This window comes from Tamandua tetradactyla, chromosome 18 (genome assembly GCF_023851605.1).
Source record: "Tamandua tetradactyla isolate mTamTet1 chromosome 18, mTamTet1.pri, whole genome shotgun sequence".
Taxonomy (NCBI): domain Eukaryota; kingdom Metazoa; phylum Chordata; class Mammalia; order Pilosa; family Myrmecophagidae; genus Tamandua; species Tamandua tetradactyla.
The window spans coordinates 7,199,292-7,222,089 of NC_135344.1; the positions used below are offsets into that span (position 1 = coordinate 7,199,292).

A 22,798-nucleotide genomic window follows, 5' to 3' on the forward strand; every position below is an offset into this window, starting at 1 on the left:
CTTGTTCTTGGCGTGTTCCTTAAGGACTCCATTAATTATGGTTATTTTTTACGCACAAGGTGGATTTCGGTCGGCCAAAACCCCAGGCAGGATTGCAAGTAGCTCTGCACCACCTAGCGCAGCCTGCCTGCCACGCGGGGCCCAGGTTTACTTTAACATCAACCACACGAAAGGGGCTGCTTTTCAATTATTACGTGTCCATGGAGGCACGAGGCTAAATGCTACAGCACTGCCTTAGCTCAGTTGGTTGTGCTTTAAATCCTGTGTAATCTACAGGGTTACTGGCTTGGGGAGACAATTCTAGAACAGCAAGCTACTTTATTTCGAGGACCGAGTGCCCACACCAGGTGAGAACCCCACCCCCCACCCCAGACAGATTTCCCAGCCCCTGGGCTGCCTCCCTTCCCCACCCTGCGGGCGCAAGCACAGAGACAGGAGAACATCAGGCACGCATCGTGAGGGTTTCTGCAACCTGAGCTCACAACCCCATAAAGCCTGGGCAGTGCAGACTCTGCACTGATGAAATGGCAATGGACCAGTTATTTAGCAGTGGCCTTCAGACTCAGGTTAACCTTGGGCCAAAGAGGCAGCCCCCTGAAAAGAACAAAAAATGATGCCAAGGCTTCCTAAACCATGTAAGGTAAAAGGGTCTACACTTAAGTAATCCTAACAAAGCATATTTCAGTGAATATAGGGACTCTCTGGACTTTTAGATGGGGATTCTTGGGCTTCACTTGAGTGAAAAAATAGACCAAGTTCATCATGAGAAAAGAATTATAAAGTATGTCTGCGTTTCCGAGTGTTGAAGGGTACTCATGTAGAAAGCGAGAGGGGACGAACGGGGAGAAGCAGATTTACCCCTGAATACTCCATTTCCTACCCCAGTATTAAATTTTACATAAAGGATCTAGAATTTTAAAAACTTCTCATTTTTGTGCAATAAAAAAAGACATACAATATCCTGCTGCTGAGCAGAGAACTTTATGCACGAACGAAAATCCTTCTCCTTAGCTATTCTTTGAAATATGACCTACTACGTCATTTAATTTTTGAAAACCCTAAGGTCATGTAACACACTTTCTCTGTCATTTGTAAGTACATTAACTCAGCGGCCATGCGACAGTGAAATTATGATAATGGGCTGCTAAAATGGGTCATGGAGGCATTACATTTCATGTTAGCGTCAAACAAGCATCGGAGTGGAGCCCAAACCAAACAGGACAGAAGGAAAGCACATGGTTTACTCAGCTTCAAGTGCCTCAACTTAGGGAAAGAGGCACATGCACAAGATGAGCGAAAGGCTCTCTACTTCGGGGCTGAACCAGAGCAAAAGGTACCAAAAGGCACATTTTCAGTTCTACCTTAAATTTACAGATGTAGAATTAAAAGGAAATTCAGAGCTCAAAATATGCTTCTTTGCAAAACACTTCTCTACCAAGGTCCAAAAATTGAACAAGTAGGCTCACACTCTTTGTGTAAAATTGCTCCCTCAAATGAAAATATTTTAAAATGGAAGTATGATGAATGTATTCGTTTAAACAATGAAATCTCTTTTAATGACACTTTTTTCTGTCCTGAACTCTTCTTAAAAAATAAGACGATATAGGAAGACGAAGTTTATTTTGCCGTGTACGGTACATCTTTGACCAGCATGCACCTGAGCAAAGGAGGGCTAAGACTCCAGAACTGGAAACGTTTGGCCCCCAGGTTCAAAAAAACAAAAACCAACTTGACTAAAGTTTAGGAGTGAAACTTTTAAGGAGCTACCGAAGCATGCAGATCCTGACGAGCTTACCCTGACCGGTTCCCCTGTGGGTAGGAAGGCGAGGGGTTTGCACCAGGCATGGGGGTCCCAACGTGCCTTTCGGACCCTGCCCGAAGGACCCAGAGCACAGGCCGTCACCCCCACTGCGAATAACTTCCTACCTGTCATCAGAGGCCGATTCCTTTTAAACAGCCTGTTCCCTCTGCTCTGCTCTCTAGACCTGACAACACACACCGTGGTCCTGGGGGCCCAGGCAGGGAGGGCAATGAGCACAAGAGCTCAGGAACACCCTCCCGTGCAAAGGTTAACAGAAGGCACAGATAATCGCTAAGCTAATCATTCTGATAGAAGCCAGCTGAAAGCTTCTGTAGTGTATCCCTGTTCGGAGCAAACGACCCATTTTACATAGATGCTACTCACAAACATACTTACTGGATGACGTTTTGTTTTCCATTTCTTTTTGTAAAATAATCATAATGAAAACCAGGGACTTTCAGAGGATCGCTGGCCAGCTAGTTTTTTTTTAACACTTATTTTGATTATTGCACTCTAATCCTATAAAGAAATGATATTATGTAATTTTTTAAAATAATATCTCCAGTGTATAAAATAATGTATTTTCTAACAGAAGAAGAAATACAAAGGATACTTTTGGCCCATGATATGGTCAAGAGCTACTGAAGCTTCTGTGCCCTCATGGGGTGCCAGGCAAGGGGGCCCCCACACCAGCCTTGAGCAAAAATACAATTAGAGCTGAAAAGCTCCTTACATTTCTGACTGTTGCTAGCACTGCGGTGTGTATGTCAACAGTTGTTTCTTCCCTTCTCCTCGGTAGCTCCCTCCCCTCCAAACTCAAAACACAAGAAGCTTCCATTTCAAAAACTTGGTAAAAGGTGATTTTGTTTGCCTCTGAACCATAAAACTGGCATAGAAATCTGACCTGCATATGCAAACCAGCTCCAGAAAAACACTGATTTTTCCTTCACACTGAATTATCATATCCGTATGAAAGGCCCCTTCCAACCACACAACCAACAAAAACACAGTCTCGATGTTTAATTGCCAAGATGGAAACAGGAACCTTAGAAGTGCTGGACACAGTTACCGTCTCTTGACACCATAACTAAATCATTTCCTTTACTGACAGATACATTTTAAAATTAATTTAATACTGAAAGACACATTTTTTAATTAATTTAATTGTATTAACAGTTAGGGATGCGACATTTGTCTTGAAAGAGCGTACACAACAAGGTGTCATTTTGTGAGATTGCTCACTGCTTATTTATATTGATATTTAACACAAAACAAAAGGGCGTGTCTGAGAGACTGAGAGAGAAACGGGAGAGGCGGTGCCTGAAATGGGAGGACAGTAACAGCAGCGGGGAGCAGGTCCATTCTGGACCTGCAGCCTTAGAGGTGTCCTAAGTCAGGGGATAAAAGTCGAATCCAACTTCACCACAGAGACAATGCTAGTTGGACAGATGATATTTCTGACAAAATAGTTACTGTCCTTTATTAAAAAAAATTTTTTTTAAGCTATGACCATAAGATCCATACAGAATCAGGCAGTCACAAAACTTGAGCACCGTCTAGTGCCAGCTCCCCAGCATCCCCCCAAATCGAAGGAGTCTGCCGGCACAGTGCCAAACCCTGGCCTGGGCCCAGGGAGCTGGGCCCCCCGACCCCCCGCCGACGGCCCTGGGCAGGCGTGAGCAGGCCCCACAACCACCCGAGTCTCGCCTCCTCAACCACAGACATGGCAGGGTGGTGGCCGGTGACCCCTCCCACATCCCAAGCCCCACGCGTGATGCTGCCGGTGCGGGCAGAGCGGAGGAAGGGAGGTGGGTGTGCTGGCTTGAGCTCCCGGCAGGGCCCCATCCTTTCTACCCCGTCCTGCGGGTGCAGACCTGTGCGTGGAGACGCGGGCCTCCCCCTTCAGGGTGGGTCTTAACCCCCTTACCGGGGTCCTCTGGGGCAGGATGCAGGACAGAAGCAGCCCGCGGAGGGGCTAAGGAAGGACGGCCATGCTGGGAGACCAGGCCCCGGGTGCCAGCAGAGAAGGGCCAGCGGACGCCGCCACCGCCTGGCCCCGCGACACGCCACGGCGCTCAGGACGCCCGGCAGCCAGTGTGTGGGGAGAAGGCACCACCCCGCTGATGCCTTAATGTGGACATATTTCATGGCCTCAGAACTGTACATTTCTAAGTTAATAAATCCCCCGTGCCGCAGCCAGCCCATTTCCGGGATGTTGCATTTCGTCAGCTTTAGCAAAGCCAAACTGAGATCACGCAGGACGCAGCGAGCGCCAGCGCCGGGTGAGCACACGGCCCTGGGAACCCAATGGAGGGCTGCGCAGTTCCCGGGGACAGAGGATGGCACAGCTTCTTCGAAGTGGAGAGACAGGCTGGCGGGGAGGTCAAAGAGGGTGGCAAAAGGCTGCGAAGAGGACAGATGCCGCGAAGGGGGGTGGCCGAGCAGGGGTGGGGCACCTTGGAGAGGCCGCGCTCGCTCTCAGCCTGCACTTGCCTTCCCGACAACAGGACCTACCTTGAGGTCAGGAAATGGGCCTAAGCCAACTGTGTTTTAAAGGGAGTAAACACAATTTTCTCAGATGTAAAAGGAGAAACCAGACGATACAAGGCAAGAGGCAACCTGACAAGGTAAGTTGACATCAATGGCCTAGAAGCTATGCCTTCTCCATCTGGATACGCTGTCGCCTGGACAGCACCTGCTATGGCGACGCCGGGCATGCAGTTGGCGTCCTGAGTGTTGCCGAACGGGTGAAAGAAAGAACACAGAGGAGCACGTGCAGCTTCTGTCATGAGGACGGGTCCTGCAGCGCAGCGTTCTACCTTAAGGCGTCGTGCACACCGGGGTTTTGCTTTTTTACAGTATAATAGAAGGTGAAGGTGCTTCCTTGAGTTCATGTGGCCAGTGTCTTCTGGTGAACCTCCAGGAGCCTGCTGAGAATCAGGGTGTCCGTGTGACTGTCCCCTTATTTCAATATCAACTTCTCTCTGGAAAGCAGAAATCCTAGAGACGTAGTACTGGGTGTTAGGATGGCCTCTCAAATCCTCCCTGCTTTCCCAGGTCCCATCTCATCAGAGCCACAGGGACCCCACACCTGCCTAAAGGGCCACGAGCCCACACCTCCTGCAGGGACACGAGCCACCATGCCAGGCGGCCCCCCCCCTCAGGGCCAGCCTCAACTGTGGCCACGCGCCTTGTAACAGGCAGCTCCTTATTTGGTTCATTTATTGCACAGACTTATTAAACTAACCCAGACCACAGTTCCTACATGGAAATTAACACGCACCCTACTTCAGATCAGCCATGTGACGACACAGCCACCAAAACCAGCCTTTTCCTTTCGGCACTGGATCAGACAGCGTGCCTTCGGGGTGGGCAGGGGACGCCCCCTGCGATGCGGCCTGTGGCCTCGGCCAGGACAGGGGCAGCAGGCAGGCCGAGCCGGGCAGGCCCTCAGCCCAGGCAGTGAGGACGGTGACCGGGGTTCCAGAGGCAGGCAGGGCCCTGGCGGCTGTGTGGGAGCAGGGGCCTGGCCTGGGGGAGAGGGGGGGTGCTCGGTCAGGCCCTGAAAGAAGGAGCCAAGAGGCGTGACAAGCAATCTCTGGCTGAAGACAGGGCCCGCCCTGGAGACCCTGCACTGCGACAGCGCTGTCGCCGGGAACCCGAGAGACACTGCGGCTTCTCTCCTTGTCTCCTCCTGAGGAAGGTCACCCACCCCTGCGGCCCCACCTGCAACCCCTGCTCCCCGCCCCCCCAGACCTGGAGCTCACAGCCTTCCACACCCAGATGGGACAGCTTCCTCCTTGGCACCTTTCCTTCCACGATGGCAGGTGTGGGCAATGACTCTGTCCCTCCCAGGGACCCAGCAACGCTCTGCACAGGGTGATGGCACCGCCCTGGGCCTGAGGGAGACCACGCAGTGTGCGTGGGGCCCGCCATTCCCGCCCAGCCCCACACCCAGCCCTCACCTCACGTCCCTCGTGCTCCGCCCCGTCCCCGCCCCCCGCCCCACAGCCCTCGCCCTCGCACCCCTCACCGCGCCCCCGGCCTTCGTGCCCCGCACCATGCCCTCGCCCCACAGCCCTCGCCCTCGCGCCCCTCACCGTGCCCCCCGCCTTCGTGCCCCGCACCATGCCCTCGCCCCACGCCCCACGCCCTCGCCCTCGCCCCCCTCACCGCGCCCCCCGCCTTCATGCCCTGCCCCACGCCCTCACCCTCGCGCCCTGTTCCACATCCTCGTGCAGAAAGTCACAGCGAAGATGCTCCGGTGGGGACACCCCTGTCCTGTCCCTCCCCCCATGCCTCCTCACCTACAGGTCAGCAGAGTGGGGGATCTTGTTCCCCCTCCCCTGCACCCCCTCATCTATGGGCTCAGCACAGGTGGGGGGACCCCACCCCCTCCCTGCACCCCACAGCGGGCCCAGGGCCTCCGCGGCAGCGCGTGGGAAGGGGCCTCAAGGAAGCGGCGCCCGGGGAAGCTGCGAGACCAGGAAGGGCAGACACGGAGCCAGCGCTGGGCGAAGATGGGAGGCCCCGCGGCCCGGCCCCCCCCAGCCGAGGCCACATAGGAAGCTGGGCTGGGAGACAGAGAAGCCCGGGGCCAGCACCTGCCTCCCCACCACGTCCCCTCCAGCCACTCGGGCCTTGAGAGCTTCCCTGGGAGGGGGCGCCTGCGTGGACAGGGGCCCGGGGGTGGCCGTGCTCCCCACAGCCCATCTGCAGGCCCCGGGCCCTGAGATGAAAACACCGCAGCCCCTACCCCGCACCCTGACCATCCACCCACAGGAGAGGCAGAGCCCCGGGGGGTGGGGGGGCCTCTCCCGGAAAATGACACAGCAGTAAGGAGATGTGGGGCATCTCTAGGAAAACAAACACGCTGAGAGAAAGTCAAACTGACAGCGGTGGACAGAGCTCAGTGCCATGTTGTTAACATAAAGGAGACGCTGCGTTTGTGCACCTATTTGCACACACGTGTGTGAGCACAGAGAACAGCTCCAGGACCATGGGTGGGGGGCGGGAAAGGGTGGAGAAAGCGTGGGGGACACGTGTGTACTCTGTATTACTAGTTAAAATGAGCATGTATTGTTTTATAACGTTTTAAAAAGGACTAAGTGAGGAGCACGTGGATAAGGAGACGCTGACGTCGCTGTCGTTACTGACATTTACGGGGGTGAGAGGTGGCCGTCCTAGCAGACAAGCGGGCGCTTCGAGGACTCTCGAGGACCGAGCGTCCCGGCTCACCAAACCGGCTGGTGGCTCTGCCTAACAGACTAGAGTTCACAGGTGGTGCCGGCCAGCCGCCCCCGGTGCACTGACCCACTTTCCATGCCACACTACCAAGGGAAACATTCCTGTGCTAAAATTCACTGCTCTAGGGGAAAAAATCACTCCTCTCCCCACGAACAAACTTAAACACGAAGCCCCTTACGGTACAGACAACGCACTGACCTATGATTCTACGTAAACTCACCTAATCTAGATGGCACACACCTCAGCTGTGCACTACTCAACACAACAACTGCTGACATCTCCTGTCGGAGTCCTGGCGTCGGGGAGGCCATGCGGCTAGCACACCAAGCCCCATCTCCACAAGCACCTGGCACCTGGGGGCGTGACTGTGGAGACAGCGCCTCGTCGGCAGGCAGGCACCACTGCTCTGTCTACACCGCAGCAAAACCATGCTATCCGAGGGCGAGGCCGAGCCACAGGCCTGTGCCTGCTGCCCCATGCGCCAGGCTCAGCCGGGGGACAGTGGAGCACAGAGGCAGGCGGGCACCCCAGACCACCCGGCGTGGTGGGGAGTGCCTCCAGCCCCACCCGCGGGCCTCCCAGAGGCAGCCCCGCCAGCTCAAACCAAGGGCTCCCCTCGATGCCTCTCGTGGAAGGACCTAGAGAATCCTCACTTTACAGATGTGGAAACTGAGTCACAGCGCTGTCAGGTGAGTCCCCAAGGCACAGAGCCTGCCAGCAGCTGAGCTTCTGTGAGCACAGGAGCCTGCACCAAGAAGCTGAAGGGTGGGGTGCACGGAGGATGTGACCTGTGACCTGGGGCACCCCAACGGGAAACACCCTCCAGGGAGAAAAGCAGCTCAGCGTGGGACCTTCCACAAATGCTTCTACAGACACCAGTCCCTGCTCCTGCACACGCAGCGCTTAAACCACTCACCACTTAGACTGGAGTTCTAAACAATCATCAGTTTACAAGGTCACAAAATATCCTCCAATATCAATGGCCCTTAAAAACATTTCTCATGGAAAGCTGCAGGTTTGACACTTGCTTTTATTAAGAAACTCAACTTTGAATTCCTATGGTTTGTGTTCCTTGAGATTCTGAAACATGGACAGAACTGGGTACTTCTATCTGACACGCGACGGGCAGACGTCCGGCTTAGGCAGCACTTAAAGCAGTCCTGCACCTTCCATGCACATCATTTTTTGGGTGAATGCCTTAAATGAATTATTGCAAAGAAATGACCTGCGATTTTTGGACTACAGTGACCTGTCAAATGCTCATTGATGATCTATCAATTGAAGATGGGTCTGATAAAGCTCTGTCTTCTTCAGAAGCTCAATAAACAACAGCAGGTCCTTTAATCCGTGATGCAGATAGAGACTCACCAGGGTTTTCTGACAAACAGGCAACAAAATCGAGTTACCTGGATATTCAGAAAGAACAGCTCTTCCTAACAAGTCTGTTGTAAGAAAAAAAATACCACATCTGAAACGCCACAGCTTAAAGAGGATGATAAAAGTCACTTTCCCACACACAGAGCTGCGGCCCCGGCCAGCGTGGGTGACATCTGAGCAGGGACGAGTGAGAAGCACACACGTGCTGTCTCTGCCTACGTTACACACAGCCCTGGAAACTAAACCATCCCTCCCATCCATGAACAGGCTAAAATCACCAAAAATCCAAACAATCTAGAGAAGAAAGGAAATGTTTCTCACTTTCCTCCCCTGGCTCACAAATCATGGAAACGAATCCACAAAGATGTTTCTAGGAGATTCCAGGGAACCGTCCTGAAGATGCCAGTTTTGGTTCCCAACATATCACTAATTCACAGGCAGATTTGGGGAGCCTCTCCCCTCCCCGCCCACCCACGCTGTGAAAAGGAGGAAGCTGGCCTCGCGGGCAGCGGCCGCACGGGGCCTGGAGCTTGTCCGGGAGTGAACTCGGGGTGCACACTCCTCACCCATGCTCCTCACCTGTGCCCTGCACCCAAGCCCCATGCCCGCACCCCACACCCCTCATCTCTCGCCCAGAGCCCCACACCCACGCTGCCTGGAAGCCTCCTTGCCCAGCGTGTCTGCTGAGGACAGATGTGGGGGGCTCTGACCAGTCTTATTTCTGGTCAACTGGACTCAAAATGAGCAAGGAACAGCCACTCTGCTCCCCAAATAACTATGTGATCACTTTAGACCTGGAGCCTAATTTTTAAAGTATTGACCCAGAGCCTACCCGTGATAAGCAAAATGAACTCCTTATAAAGAAGTCATACTTCCTCGCTGATGGCACAACCACACTGATAAAAGGCTTTCCAGAGAAACTGTTATTTAAACCACAGAAATATTTGTTTCCATTGAAATATTCTTAGGCGCCTACTTAAAGTCGTTTGGGTATCTCTATGCATTAAAGCATTATCGCTCTTACCTTGGCCAAAAGCCCTGTGAAAATAGCTCCCAAATTAAATTCCTAATAAATTAAGTTAATAATTCACCTTCATTAAGTAATTTAATTTCTTTAGTGAGCAATAAATAGTTCTTATGACATTCTTCTAGGACATAAGTACAAATGTTATTTTTCTTCATTAGTTCAGGCTCCTTCTGAGTCCAAGAAGCAAAAGACACACGCAAAAAGGCAGTCTACTTATTATCTTTTGTTTTTGTAACTGTAGCATCACTGCAGAAATTCTACTGTGTTTAGTAAAAATCAAACTACGCAGGCGGTTATTTTCAAGGAAAAGTGATTTCCTAGTAATGTTAAACATTGGACTTCAATTCTTTTCCAAATATTCAGTAAAATAAACATATATATATAAAAGCAATTAAGGAAATCACTTAAAATTAAAAATACAAATAGCATTTTCCTAATATTATTTCTAAATACTCTGTCATATAGCAAATCTAAAACAGTTACATTTTAAGAGATGACATTTGGCTTATATTGTATTCCCAGCTCTGTCAGAAAATAAAATTAAAAAAAAAGAGATTGGTCACCATCTAAAAGCTGTAACATGTGAATGTCAAGAGCGTGCTGCCTGGATTTAGCATATTCGTGAAGTGTGCCCTGGTGGTCCGCGCCGCATCTTAGCACTGTTTCCTTCTGGCAGCACAGGCAGTGCATCACCTCCATGCAGGCGCGAGCAAGGCAAACGGAGGTGAGCGGCAGACGTGAGGTCGGACAGACCCACAGCCGCCGAGACAAACTCCGGCAGCTTGTCCTCTTTCAGTGCGGTTTCAGGGAAAGCATCGCAGATGGAGAGGTGGAAGAGAGGAGACACACAGGCCAGAAGAACCAAAACGTTTCCAGCCAAATTTGGCTCAAAAAACACACCCTACACCAGACGCAGAACGTACACTTAACCATTGTCTAATGGAATGCAAAAATGTGCCCACGAAATGCAGAGACCTGACACTACCTATTAGGCAGCACATTCTGTCCAGAGCTCCCACGACTCTTCAGAACCCAAAGGGGAGGCCATCTGGGACACGGCGTAACTAGAGGTTTGCCATTTTAAACTGAAACACCGGAAAACCTACATAAAGTATACGTGCTTTTGTAATGTTATTTAAAGCACAATGAACACAATTAAATTTTTCCTGACAAGTAGGGGAAAGAAACATGAACATCTGTGATGCACATAAGAACTGTTCCTCTCCCACTAAATGACCTACGGCGCTGTATTTTTAAGATTATGTATTCTTTTACCATGGCTTTTTCCCATCTTCTCCCTTGCTATTAGATTATCTGCTATCACTTCACACTGTTATCTACGCCGCTTTCCCTTGCTTCCAATTTGATGCTTTCATCTGCAGTGCTGTATATGAATATTAGAACTGCAGATAAATAAAATTTGAGACAGTGAGCAAGGACCTGGAGATATGGTCAATGAATAAATATATGAATTCAGCACATGGTCTAGATACCCAATGTATCCTTTCTCATTCTTTGCTTTGTTCTAGAAAAATAACATTGGCAATTAATTGATTTCTAGATAGATGACGTTTTACTGGATTTCGAAAAAGATATACACATTTTGATTAAAGTCTCAAAGCCTTATTTATATATCATCACATTAAATGGTCCTAGAGGCCTATAAAGCTATACACAGTCCCTTTTTCCTATCCAGTTGCTGGATAGGAAAGCAACAGGTAAATGCAGGAAACCCAAACATATTTATAAGAGCAGAGTAAAAACTGCCAATGTTAAATTTCAGTCTATGACTGTAACCAGCCAGGACTCCATCTTCATTTTCAAAACCAAATAGGATCACAAAGAAAGGAAAATTATTTTACGTTAGGTTAAACACGACCGTAAGACACTACCCCAAACACAATTCCCGCTCTCTCTGCAGGCCCAGGCCTGGGCAATAAAGGATAATTAGATTATTGAAAAGGAATGGAGCATAGGCAGCTAAAATAAACACAACATACACAAATCCATGTGATTTTGTATGTTTGAAAAGGCATTTGCACTGACCTGCTGAAAAACTCTGCTAAGGACATTCTGGCTGAGACACACTTGGAAGACATCTGCAAAGGGTGTTCCTCCAAGGGGCCACGCCGGTGAGTTAGGAAGAGGTCACGGTGGACACACTTGTCCAAGCATGTTCCCTACATCTCCTGCCTGGCCGTGTTTGTTTTAGATTCGCATGTAGTCCCACCCACTGTGGAAACAGCCTCCCCAGGCCCCGAGGTGGGTTCCTTCTCCAGGCTTCAGCTTCCCAGGGTCTCGCTCCTTCCCCACCCGCTGAGGACGACACAGGTCCTGCTCCCGCAGAGGGGGGCGGGGGTCCTTTCCATAATCATCGATGGTTTATCTGCAGAAGGAGGCTTTAAGTCATTCCCCTTGTCACCTGATATGTGACTTTTAAAAGAAAAACAAAATTCACTACTGGCCTATCAATTCTGAAGAGCTACTGTGTTTTTTTCAAAGCAGAAAAGTCACAAGGGAAGGCAGCAATAAAAAAAGTACTAAAACTGGAAACGTAAGCACTATATACAAGGGTAAATACCATCATCTGCTAATATAAAAGCTAACTACAAAAGGTAACGAAAAATCAACATCATTCCAATGTGCCAGTAATAACCAGTAAAAGCATAAAAGAAAAGTAACTCTATTCACAAGAACAATAATAACAAATTGTAAATAAATAACCTAGGAAATACCACAAAAATCAATATGCGAGCCCTATGTGGAAAAAAAAACATGACATTTTATAGACCCAAATAAAGTAAGATAAATAAATCTAAGTATTCCTTTTTATTTTTAGAATGGGAAAATTTACAATCATAAAGATACTGAGTTTTATACCATTAATTCATTAATTTATACCATTCCAATCAAGTGTCATAAGGTATTTTTTAAACTGACAAAAATGATTCTAATATTCATCTAATTCAGAAGAGAAAAAATAATTTTGGAAATAAGAAGAGTAAAAGGTACAGGGGGTGAAAAGGAAACTTCAGATTATTTCAAATGCAGCATATAGCCACAGTAATTAAAACAGTGGGGGCAGGGTGGAAGGAGAAAGCATGCTCACTGAAATCCAAATCAGGAGGCAGCCCCAAATCCACGGGAGACCTCAGCACACAGAGAAGGTCGCAGGTGGAAGGGTTTTGCAATAAGATCTTAGGAAACTAGCTACTTGGAGGAAAAAAAAAATAAAGATAGATGCCCACCTCATACCACATGGCAGAATTAATTTCAGCTATATTAAATACTTAAATATGAACAACAAATCAGTCAAAATATTAGAAGAAAAGAAAACTGAACATTTACATAAACTTGAGGGTAGGAAATCCCTTTTAAACATTACTTCAAAGGCAGAAGCTACACAGGAAAGGACCAATTAAACCCTTCAAAATATCTAAATATATCAAAAAAAGGCCCTACCCCGGGAAGCACAGGCCGCTGATGGGACCGGAAATACGGACACCTCCCCTAAAGGGCAGCTGGCTGCAAACGTCCCTGAATAATCCAAAGCATCCCAGGCCCTGGACCTGCCAATTCTACTTCTGGGAATTCATCAAGGACAGAATGAGACTATTGCCGAGATTTGCCCACAAAGATACTCATTATGCAGTTGTATACGATTATGAAATTGGGCAGAACAAAATTTCTGACAAAGGTTGATTTTTCTAATGAATTATGTGTGCATTACACAGGCTTTAAAATGACAGAAGTCTGTGTTACGTGGTAAATGAAATATGGGGGAAAAATAGGCTATAAAAGAAAATATGTAGGAAGTCAACACTTTGGTAAAAACAAAAAAAAGGAGAAAACATAGATAATACGAATATGTGTATATATGCATTAGAAAAGATCCAGAAAAAATATATACCAAAATATAACTTCAGTTATTTCTGGATGAAAGAATTTCAAATAAGCTTAATTTATTTTTGAATGTCTTCCTCCTTGTTTAAGTGTATCTCAATTAAACATGGACCACCTGCATAATTCTGAGAAACAACAGAAGGGGTAAAAACATCACAATCTATTTTTTTTAATGTCAAAGCAAAGCAATCATCTGCAGCTCCAGAAGTAACAGAAACTTAAGTTAACATCCTTATTAGACATTTCCCAAAGCAATACGAAAATAAATGAACAAAACAATAGAAAACTGAGCAAATAACACAAGCAAAAAAAATTCAAAAAGGAAGAAAGAATTTGTCTAATAAAATATATGAAAAAAAAAAACATTGACCGTTACTCATAATCTAAGAAACACATGCAGATGCTATTTCACAGTTACTAAGAGGGCAAAGGCTGAAGAGTGTAAAACACTTGTGTTGGCAATGGCTTAAGGGACAGGCGCATTTCATACGCTGAAAGTGGAAATACGCACTGTGAATTCTGAGGGCAGTTTTGCAATAGGTGTCAAAAGCTTGACCAAACAATGTCAGATCAAAAAATGTACCTCAAGAAATAATCATGAAACCATATACAATAGTAAGGAAAATTGCTGTCCACCATTTGAGTAATCAAGTTAAGTTGCAAAATACTACCATCACCCTACTTTCCTTTAAAAATATATGTATAGGGGGAAAAATCTAAATAATTCATATAAAAATGCCACAGTAGCTACACCTGCGTAGCATGATCATGGACGATGTTTTTTGTTATTATTTATTGATATTTTCCCAACCTTCCATATAACATGAACACTTTTGCTAAGAGGAAAAATCTATTAACTAATTTAGGCGTTACCTCCCAATATTTTCCTCTCAAACTGGAAAGATAAAATAATGGTTTCCTGGTAATGAAATCCACCTGTAAGAAGGGAGGGTGAGGGCACTGGTGAAGGCAAGGAAATATAAAAATAGTAACAAGCATTTGGTGTCCATAACTTGCGGCCCACTGGCCAACTCAGTGCCCATCACCTGCAAAGGCTCCCAGGCGTGGGCGCATCCTTAGGCTGGGGTGGCCTGAGGCAGCATCCGCCAGCTGCAGACCCAGGCAGGTGTGCCTCTCTGCAGATGGGCAGGTGCGCCTCTCTGCAGACGTGAGAGGGTGCAGCCCGTCGCAAACCCGGGCAGGTGCGCTCCCTGCAGATGTGAGCAGGTGCACCCCGCCGCAGACCCGAGCAGGTGCGCTCTCTGCAGATGTGAGCAGGTGCGCCTCTCTGTAGTTGTGAGCAGGTGCGCCTCGCCGCAGATGAGCAGGTGTGCCCCTCTGCAGACGTGGGCAGGTGTGCCTTGCTGCAGACCCAGGCAGGTATGCCTCTCTGGGGCACAAGCTGTCGGACTCCAGCTCGAGAACCCCCAGGCTGCCTACCCCCTGGGCGGCACCCACTGGGTCACATGTGGCCTTATTCACCCTAGGAACCCTGCCGGTGCTCAGGTGCATGCATGCTCCAAGGGGCTTGCACCCTGGAGGAACTAGACCTGGAGCAGCTTGGGGTCCAGGCTCCCTGGAAAGCTTTCTTTGGTCTGAGGACCAAACAGAGGCCAAGGAAGGCGTGGACCTTATCTCTGCCCAGGCCAGGTGCCAGTCCACTCACTCCTTCCCTTGGCAGGCATGAAGCAGGTGCCACCCTGGGCAGCGAGGAGAAAGGTAAGTGGGGGTCCACCTCCAGCTATCTTGTCCTGCAGAGAGACCAGGCATGGGGAGGGCCTTGGGCCCAGGCTTGTCCCCAGTGCCCATGGTAGGGCAAGTGGGGTGTGCAGGGCACAGCCCAGGCAGCGGCATCTGGGGCTCACACCAGGCAGAGAGGGGAAACCGAGGCCTGGCTGGGAGGAATCCCAGAGGGCCCCCACGAGACTGCCTGCAGCAAGCTGGGAGAGGGGCTCAGGGTGTGTGCGCACCCAGGCCGGGGCTCAGGGTGGCCCTGCCACATGCACACAAGGAGGAAGAGGCAAAGGGCCAGGGCCAAGGGGCTGCAGTGCTGCCCACCACGGACCGGGCTAGTGCAGCCTGCTACCCCCTCAGCCCTCGCTCCCACAGGTGGCAGGTGTGGGGGCCAGCTACACCTGCACCCCAGATGGGGAAGGCAGCCTGCACTGGCGCCCCACAGCTCCGCCTCCCTGACATGCCAGGCAGCTCAACCCTCATGCTTCTGATATTTCTGAGCGTTTTGGGGACAAGTTCCAGCTGGACCCCCAGACCTGGCAGGGAACGCACACACCGGGGGTCACAATGGAACAGCCACGCCTTGAGAAGCTGGACAGACAGAACAAATGTGTGCTGGCAGGACTAACAGACCAGCAAGCTCTTGTGCACATCGCAGGTGACTGGAGCTGTGCCTTCCACCCCACGCACAAAATGCATTGTGAAGGAGAAAGCTTTCTCTTTTTCTAAGAATTCGTGTCTTTTTCTATTTTCTTTCACTGAATCCCTCCACCAATACAGACCAATTAGCTGTCAGCTCCACTTGCAAAAAGATGTTTGTATTTTCAGCTTTTGCATGTCCTAGAAGTTCATGGTCCCTGATGTACCCTGAGTAACAAAGAACCCCGTGGTGATGTCTGCAGGTAAAGCACCCGGGGCAGGGGCAGGCCAGGCTGGGGATGCCCCGCAGGAAGCAGCATGGGTGGAACCCACGAGTCTGGCTACCCCGGGAGTGCACGCTCTGTCCCATGCCCCACGCACACGGAATAAACCCGGCGGGATTATTAATCAGGACCCAAGGAAGGCTTGCTCACTGAGCGGGAATGCAGCTGTGAAGCCCGGGGTCCAATGAGACCCATGGTACACAGTGGCCCAGAGCCCAGGGTCCACCCAGATCCATGGCACATGGCGGCCCGAAGCCCAGGGTTGACCAAGACCCACAGTACACAGCAGTCCGGAGCCTGGGGTCCACTAAGACCCACAGCATACAGCAGCCCAGAGCCTGGGGTCCACTGAGACCCACAGCACACAGCAGCGGGAAGCCCAGGGTCCCCTGAGACCCACAGCATACAGCAGCCCAGAGCCTGGGGTCCACTGAGACCCACAGCACACAGCAGCGGGAAGCCCAGGGTCCACCCACAGCAGTGGAAGCACTTTGGGGAAAACCTCAGTATTTTTCATGTAACGCCTCAAAAAAAGATAGCTGTGGATGGTTTCTATCGTTTCAAATCTCCTAAAGAAAATGTTTGACCATTGCTCTTATATTTATATTTATCACAGGGTTTTGTGTTTCTGCGGATTTTTCATGCAAAACCAAAAGCCTGGATTTACTTTCACTTTGTCTATATAATGGCTCTGAGTAAATAAAACCTCTCGCTGTTACCCTTTTCCATTAAAGTGAACAGGAAGTCAGAAACCAGTAAAGTCAGGACGTTTCAAATGTGCGCGGTAACAAGCATGTGGAATTATAAAGGCACTGATATTTTTCACACTTAGAAGTAGGATACCTCCCTGCTCTGTGTGTGAGCGTGTGCATACACGAGTGTGCAGGTATGTGTGAATGTATGTTTGCTGTGACTGCTGTGTGTGAATGTGAGTGGAGGGGGTGTAGAGCTGTGTGAGCATGTGCATGTGTGTGTTTTGGGTGTGTGAGTGTGTGAATGCATGTTTGTTGTGTGGGTGTGGGTGTACACTCACAAACATGCGTGCGGGGTTCCTCTTCTGTTTCTCCCTTCTAATTTATATTCAAAACAGTGTATTAGTAAAGTCACAAAAATGGCCTTACCTGTATATCAGAAAACTGTTCTTCTGGAACAGCAAAGCAGTTTTGTGTGAAAAACCTTAAAAATTCAGGGACCAGTTCTCCCATCCAGGATGAAGGAAAAGGCATTTTCCCAAACGAAATTCCATGGAATAATTCTTTTCGATATGAGATAACGGAGGGCCTCGGCAATTCGTGCAGCCGAGCCTAACATCTGTTTTAAGGAATAAAGGCCATTACATCTTGTGGGTTTTGCAATTTGCTATTGAACCAACTTGCTACAAAAGCGTGGCGAAAGGGCATTTGAAACCCCAGGGTAAAGGGACTCTACTTGTGGTGTCCCAGTAGGGGGTGACGAGAGAGGGAGAGGGAGGAGAAGAGTTAGAGAGAGGAAGAGGGAGGGAGAGGGAAAGAAGGAGGGAGAGAATAAGAGAGGGAGAGGGAGGGAAAGGGAAGGAAAGAGCAGGAGGGAGCGAGAGAGAGCCAGGCTCCCAACACGGCACCGGCACTGCCGTTTCACGTGGGACAGCAGGGCCCCCAACACCCTGCAGCTTCCTGGGCACTGCAACACCTGGCGCTTTCTGCCCTGGTGCACCTGTTGAGCACACGGGCACTGGGGAAGGGAGGCAGCAGGTGGCGGCTGAGCGGCTGTTAAATAGGAACTAGGAGCAAATGCGCTTTCTGTGGGCCCCTGGCCCCAGGCAGAGACGCTCGCCTAAGGGCCGCCCTGGAGAGAGAGTGCAGTGGGGCCCACCCCTGCGGCAGGGAACACCTATCAAGCCCCCCCCCGCACGCAGAGGGCTGCGGGCTCACGCCTGGCCTCAGTCCTCCCCGACAGGGACTGCTCTTTGGCCTAGAGCAAAATCCCACGCTTAAAAGTCTTTGGATGCTTGATGGCAACCTTCAGTTCACCTGTGTCTATGCATTCCTGAGTTTAGGTGAAAGGAGAGAAAATCTGCACTCAAGCTCCTCTGTAGTAGCAGCAGCAAATCATATTACTCTTTTAATTAAACTCACTTCGAGCCTGAAAGAAAGGGCCATGAGCTTCTTTCCCCACAGATGCACACAACCAAGGCCATCACCCTTCCAAGGCTGTGGCTCGGACCTGCCAAAGGGCTTAGTGTTCCTGGGTGATGCATGTCACCAAGTCAAACCCAGGGAGCGCTCGGGATCACCACATGTGTCCTGTGAGCTGCGGACGAGGACAGGATGAGGAGCTGCAGCCAGCTGTGCACTCATGGGCCAGATGCAGGAATATACATGCATATGAGCACACACACACACGGGCACACACATGTGGACATACATACATATACATGTGCACAAGTGTGCACGCATGCACGTGAGCATGCACATACAAGGTCACACACACACATGGGCATGCCTGCACATGCACACAGGCATGTGTACACATGGACATACATGCATGCACATGCATGTGTGCACACGTGGGCACATGCACACACATGTGCATGCACGCATAGATGCAGATGTGTGTGCATGCACACACACACACACGCAGTCCTCCCAGCCCATGCTCCAGATCCATGTGTCAGCCCCACAAATGCCGAGAATACCCGCAGAGGCTGAGCAGACCCCCTGCGCTCCCCAGGTCACCTGCCCCCCCGTCAGAGCGATGGGGTCGGCTCACCTGCACAGGTGAGGGGACCCGCACAACTGTGGCACTGCAGCCAACACCTCGGCCACTTGGCTGCTAAGCCGGACACACCTCAGGTCCAGGGGCCCAGGGCCAACGGGAAAGGCCCAGCAAACAGTGCCCTGGCTGGACTCTGCCTTGAGGGAGGCGGGATCTGGAGCACCTGTCTCGGGAGGGGTGTTCTCATGGACAGCGCTGCATGGATGGGGCTGGGAGCCGGGGTCCCAGGGGCTTCCCATGGCTGCCCTGCTGGGGGTGCTGCCTCCATGACACGGAGCTGAGCGCCAACTACGGCAGGACGCAGAGGGCAGCAGGCCCCAGCAGCAGGACACGCCTTCTCTGTGACAGTGCCCCGGCCTTGGAGTCTTCTGCGAGATGACTGATTAGGAGCTACGTGTGACAGGAGCCAAACCACAGTCCCTTTACATTGAGGTCCCTGTAGGGAAACATAAGGACATCTCTCCTCTAGCATCTGCCTAGATAAGACGTGAAACACACTCAGCAGCCTCAGAAAGCTCCCTCAAAGAGAACACATCAGAGTAAAATTAAAACCCCCAAATTCAACAGTTTAAAAGTTCTATATTGTCTCTGTACGCCTAAAGCTACTCTAAAAATAAAGCTTATTACTCAAAAAAAAAACGTATATTCTTGTGGCAAAGGTCAGGAGTCCCCCAAAAGGTTCCAACCTCTTATTTTTAACAGGGCATCCTCTACTGAAAAATGAAGAGCATGCTGCATGTCATAAAGCAAGGAAGGCATTTGGGCATTTGACCACAAAGAGTTAAAATTAGCATGAACATACCCCCAGACATTCAGGGGTTCCTGTACATTTCTTTACTTTACTTGTTTGTTTCCATAGGTGTTGGTGTCGCTGGCTCTTTTCCTGAATCAAACTTCTAAAAATCCTAATGTGGGATTCACCTCCTCCCTGTTCTTCTCTTTTTTACCTAAAGGCAAAAAGTAAATTCCCGTTTCTCTTCACAGACAGTAGGCCTGCTTTTAATTTGTGCAATTGTCCTTTTGATAACAATGTAGTTAAAACATCCATTAGAAGTCTGCAGCAGGCATTTAGTGCAAGGAAAATCTAATAGGGTTCCAAGGAAACTCTTTCATTAACTTTTAAAGGAATTCTCCCTTAAAGTTAAGAAGAGGAAGGAGGAAGAGGAGGAAGAAGAGACAGGGAGGGGAGAGAAAAGCTTTCACTTATTAGGACCCAATCATAAACAAAAGAATTAGGTCAAAAATGCCTTGCTTTTTTAGCCACTTAAACCAATTCTTCCCAAGTAAGCCCTCACGCTTCTAAGTACCCCTCCTGTCTCCCAGTACTAACAGGGGGACCTACAGGGACAAGGAATCCTTTGGGGACAGCTGGGGCCTGAAGCCAACAGAGCACAGAGAGCCTAAAAACCTTCTGCACCGGGGAAAAGCTGGGCCTGAAATAAACCTGGGCTTAGCAAGCCCGGCCTGGGAGTCTTCTGCTAGATGACTGATTAGGAGCTACGCGTGACAGGAGCCAAACCACAGTCCCTTAATAATGAGGTCCACGAGGAAAAGCCCAGAGCCCCCATTCCGCCCCAGCAGCTCCCACTGCACTGGAGAGGACCACCCCCCGGGGATTCTTCTAGAACAGAAGGCACCACCCGTGCCGATGACCGGCCCGCCCCAGGGGCTGGTTGAGGGGTGGTGGCATGCATGAGCACCACTCTCTCCAGCTGCTCCAGGGTTTGCCACCCCACACCATGACCACCGCCCTTACCCTGGTGCTTGGGGCCCGCTGCCCAGGGTCTGTGCGCCTGCTGCCCAGGGTCCATCCGTCAGCCGCCCACGGTCTGTGCGCCCACAGTCCAGGGTCTGTCTTCTGCCACCCAGGGCCTGTGTGCTCACTGCCCAGGGTCTGTGTGCCCGCCGCCCAGGGTCTGAGTGCCCACAGCTTCTCCCAGAACTGGCACAGCAGGCCCAGCCGCCGCCGGCCTTCCAGAGAGCCTCCCTACGGTCGAGTCCCAGGCGGAGGAGAGGTGCTGCTTCGTTAGAGGCGCGGCAGTCTTCTCCACACTACTATCTTTTTTACGGCCACTCTTCTTGGCACTGTGGCGACAGGGCTGCCCTGGCCTTCACCTACTGTCGCCATCAGCCGCGCTCCCTCCAGAGGGGATGTGCTGTGCTGTAGCCGAAAAGCCTGGGCCAAGACCCTGGTGGCAATGTGGAGAAAAGACAACAGCACCCAAGTCAAGCTCCACGGCGGGCTGGGGAATGCATGAGGGCACTAAGGAACAGGGGGACTTTCTGGCTGATGGAGGGCTGCCAGTGAAAAGCTTTACACGGGAAGGGAAGTTGGGTTACTGGTCTTCGCCCTCACTCCGAGGCTCCCCCAGCTCTCAGTACTGACCACGCCGTCCCGTGCCACAGTGAACGTGGGTGGGGAGGGAGTCCCACAGCTGCAAGTCCAGACAGCAGCCCCCGGCCCCGGAGGCTCAGCCATGCTCACCCTTCTCCTGAGCTCCCCATAACGGGTGGCCTAAAACCTGTCCTTAGCATGACTCACTGGCCACGCTGAGAGGAACATGCATTCAGCTTATCTCACCAGCGAAGCCCGTCAGCTCACCGAGGGCAAGATCCAACTTGCTACTTTTTACATGTTTCCAACTCTCTCCCAGGGAGCCTTGGACACCACAGGCACCCACAAAATGGCTTTTGGAAGAGTGAGGTGAAGTCAACACCATTTCACCGTGTGCAGTGATACCTCATCGGGAGGTGACCCCAAGTCCAAGGGGCGAGGAAGCGGCCAGCACAACTCACCAGCCAAACCTGCCTTCTCTCTGGCCTGCCACAAGCACTTCGCCCCGAGAACCCCAAGGAAAGGGGCCCCCAACCCCAGCTCCACATCCAGACCGTGCTCCAGGGCCTCTGTTCCCAGGATCCGCTGAGTCTCTTCCCAGGCCCCCCGACCCTGGCATGACGGCACCCCCATGTGTGCACGCCTGGCCAGGGTGGATGGTAGAAGCCCTTTGCGCTGGGGAGGAGACAGGACTGGGAGGAGAGAGGGGGTCCCAGGACCCAGGATGCACACCTTCGAGGTACTCTTGTACCTCAAAAGAGTATCAGCTCTGAAAAGCCAAGCAGCAATTGGCTTTCACCACCTCCACCCGACGCCCCCACTCCAAGGCCCTGAGCTGCACCGCAGAGCCCCTACATGCGTTCCCCAAAGCCGTGGCTGAAGGCTCCACTGGTGGGGCCCACGCACGGCAAGTACATGCAGTGGCAGTTCTCGGCGACCACGTGGTCTGAAGATGATAAACTGGAACCCAAATCAAACAGGAGGAGTAGTTTGCTATCAGTGTGTCAATTTTCATGGAGACACATCCTCAGTGGTGGTGAAAGCACCCACTTACTGACTTCAGTTCGTCCCAACATGTTGGTCTGAATCAATCTTGCATGTTTCCTAGGACAGGTCAGCTGGGCACCGTCCTCAGGATCATCCTTCACACCTGGCCGGTAATGGGCACCTCATGGAGAGCCGCTAGCACCTGTGGACGCGGCAACTCTCGACTGGGAAAAGTCCACCCCATCCCGCGTCGCTGTGGAACTGACTTTGGCCAAATTCTGAATGCCGAACAGTCAAGATGAGGCTTTGTCAGTTGGCCATTATCAATGGCTATTGCTTATCGATACATGTACTAGCAACACATGTGACTGAGACAGGTTAACCAGAAGCCCTTGCCCAATGACAAAACAGAAACGAAACTTTCTCCTTTGGCACCTGTACTGGGTTGAATAGTGACTCTAAAAAACGCGACTCAACCCCGAACCGAAGATGTGCTCTTCCTTGGAAGGAGGACCTTTACAGACGGAATCAAGTTAAGACGAGGTTCTAAGAGATGAGGGTGGGCTCCACATGTGTCAGCTGGTGTTCTAACAAGAGGAGAGACGCAGAGACACAGGTGGGACAGACAGGGAAGGCAGCCCCGTGAAGACAGAGCAGAAACTGGAGGGCGCATCTCCAGGCCAAGGGGACCAAAAGGCTGTCGGGAGCAC

The 22,798-nt window shown here is 50.7% G+C and overlaps 1 protein-coding gene across 10 annotated transcripts in view; it reads right to left on the reverse strand.

Annotated features, from left to right (window-relative positions):
- Positions 1–22,798, reverse strand: part of TSHZ1 (teashirt zinc finger homeobox 1) — a 77,254-nt gene that overhangs the window by 26,451 nt on the left and 28,005 nt on the right. For 7 of the 10 annotated variants that reach the window (XR_013165014.1, XR_013165020.1, XR_013165017.1 and 4 more), the window contains exons 2-4: positions 19,569–19,713; positions 18,022–19,202; positions 17,134–17,323 (exon numbers count right to left, since the gene is read on the reverse strand). The exons of 1 other annotated variant lie outside the window; for it this stretch is intronic. The gene's annotated coding sequence lies outside the window, so the exon portion shown is untranslated. Of the gene's footprint in view, positions 1–425; positions 4,786–17,133; positions 17,324–18,021; positions 19,203–19,568; positions 19,714–22,798 lie in introns of those variants that run through there. 2 more of the 10 variants (XR_013165018.1, XR_013165021.1) reach the window with 2 other exon arrangements.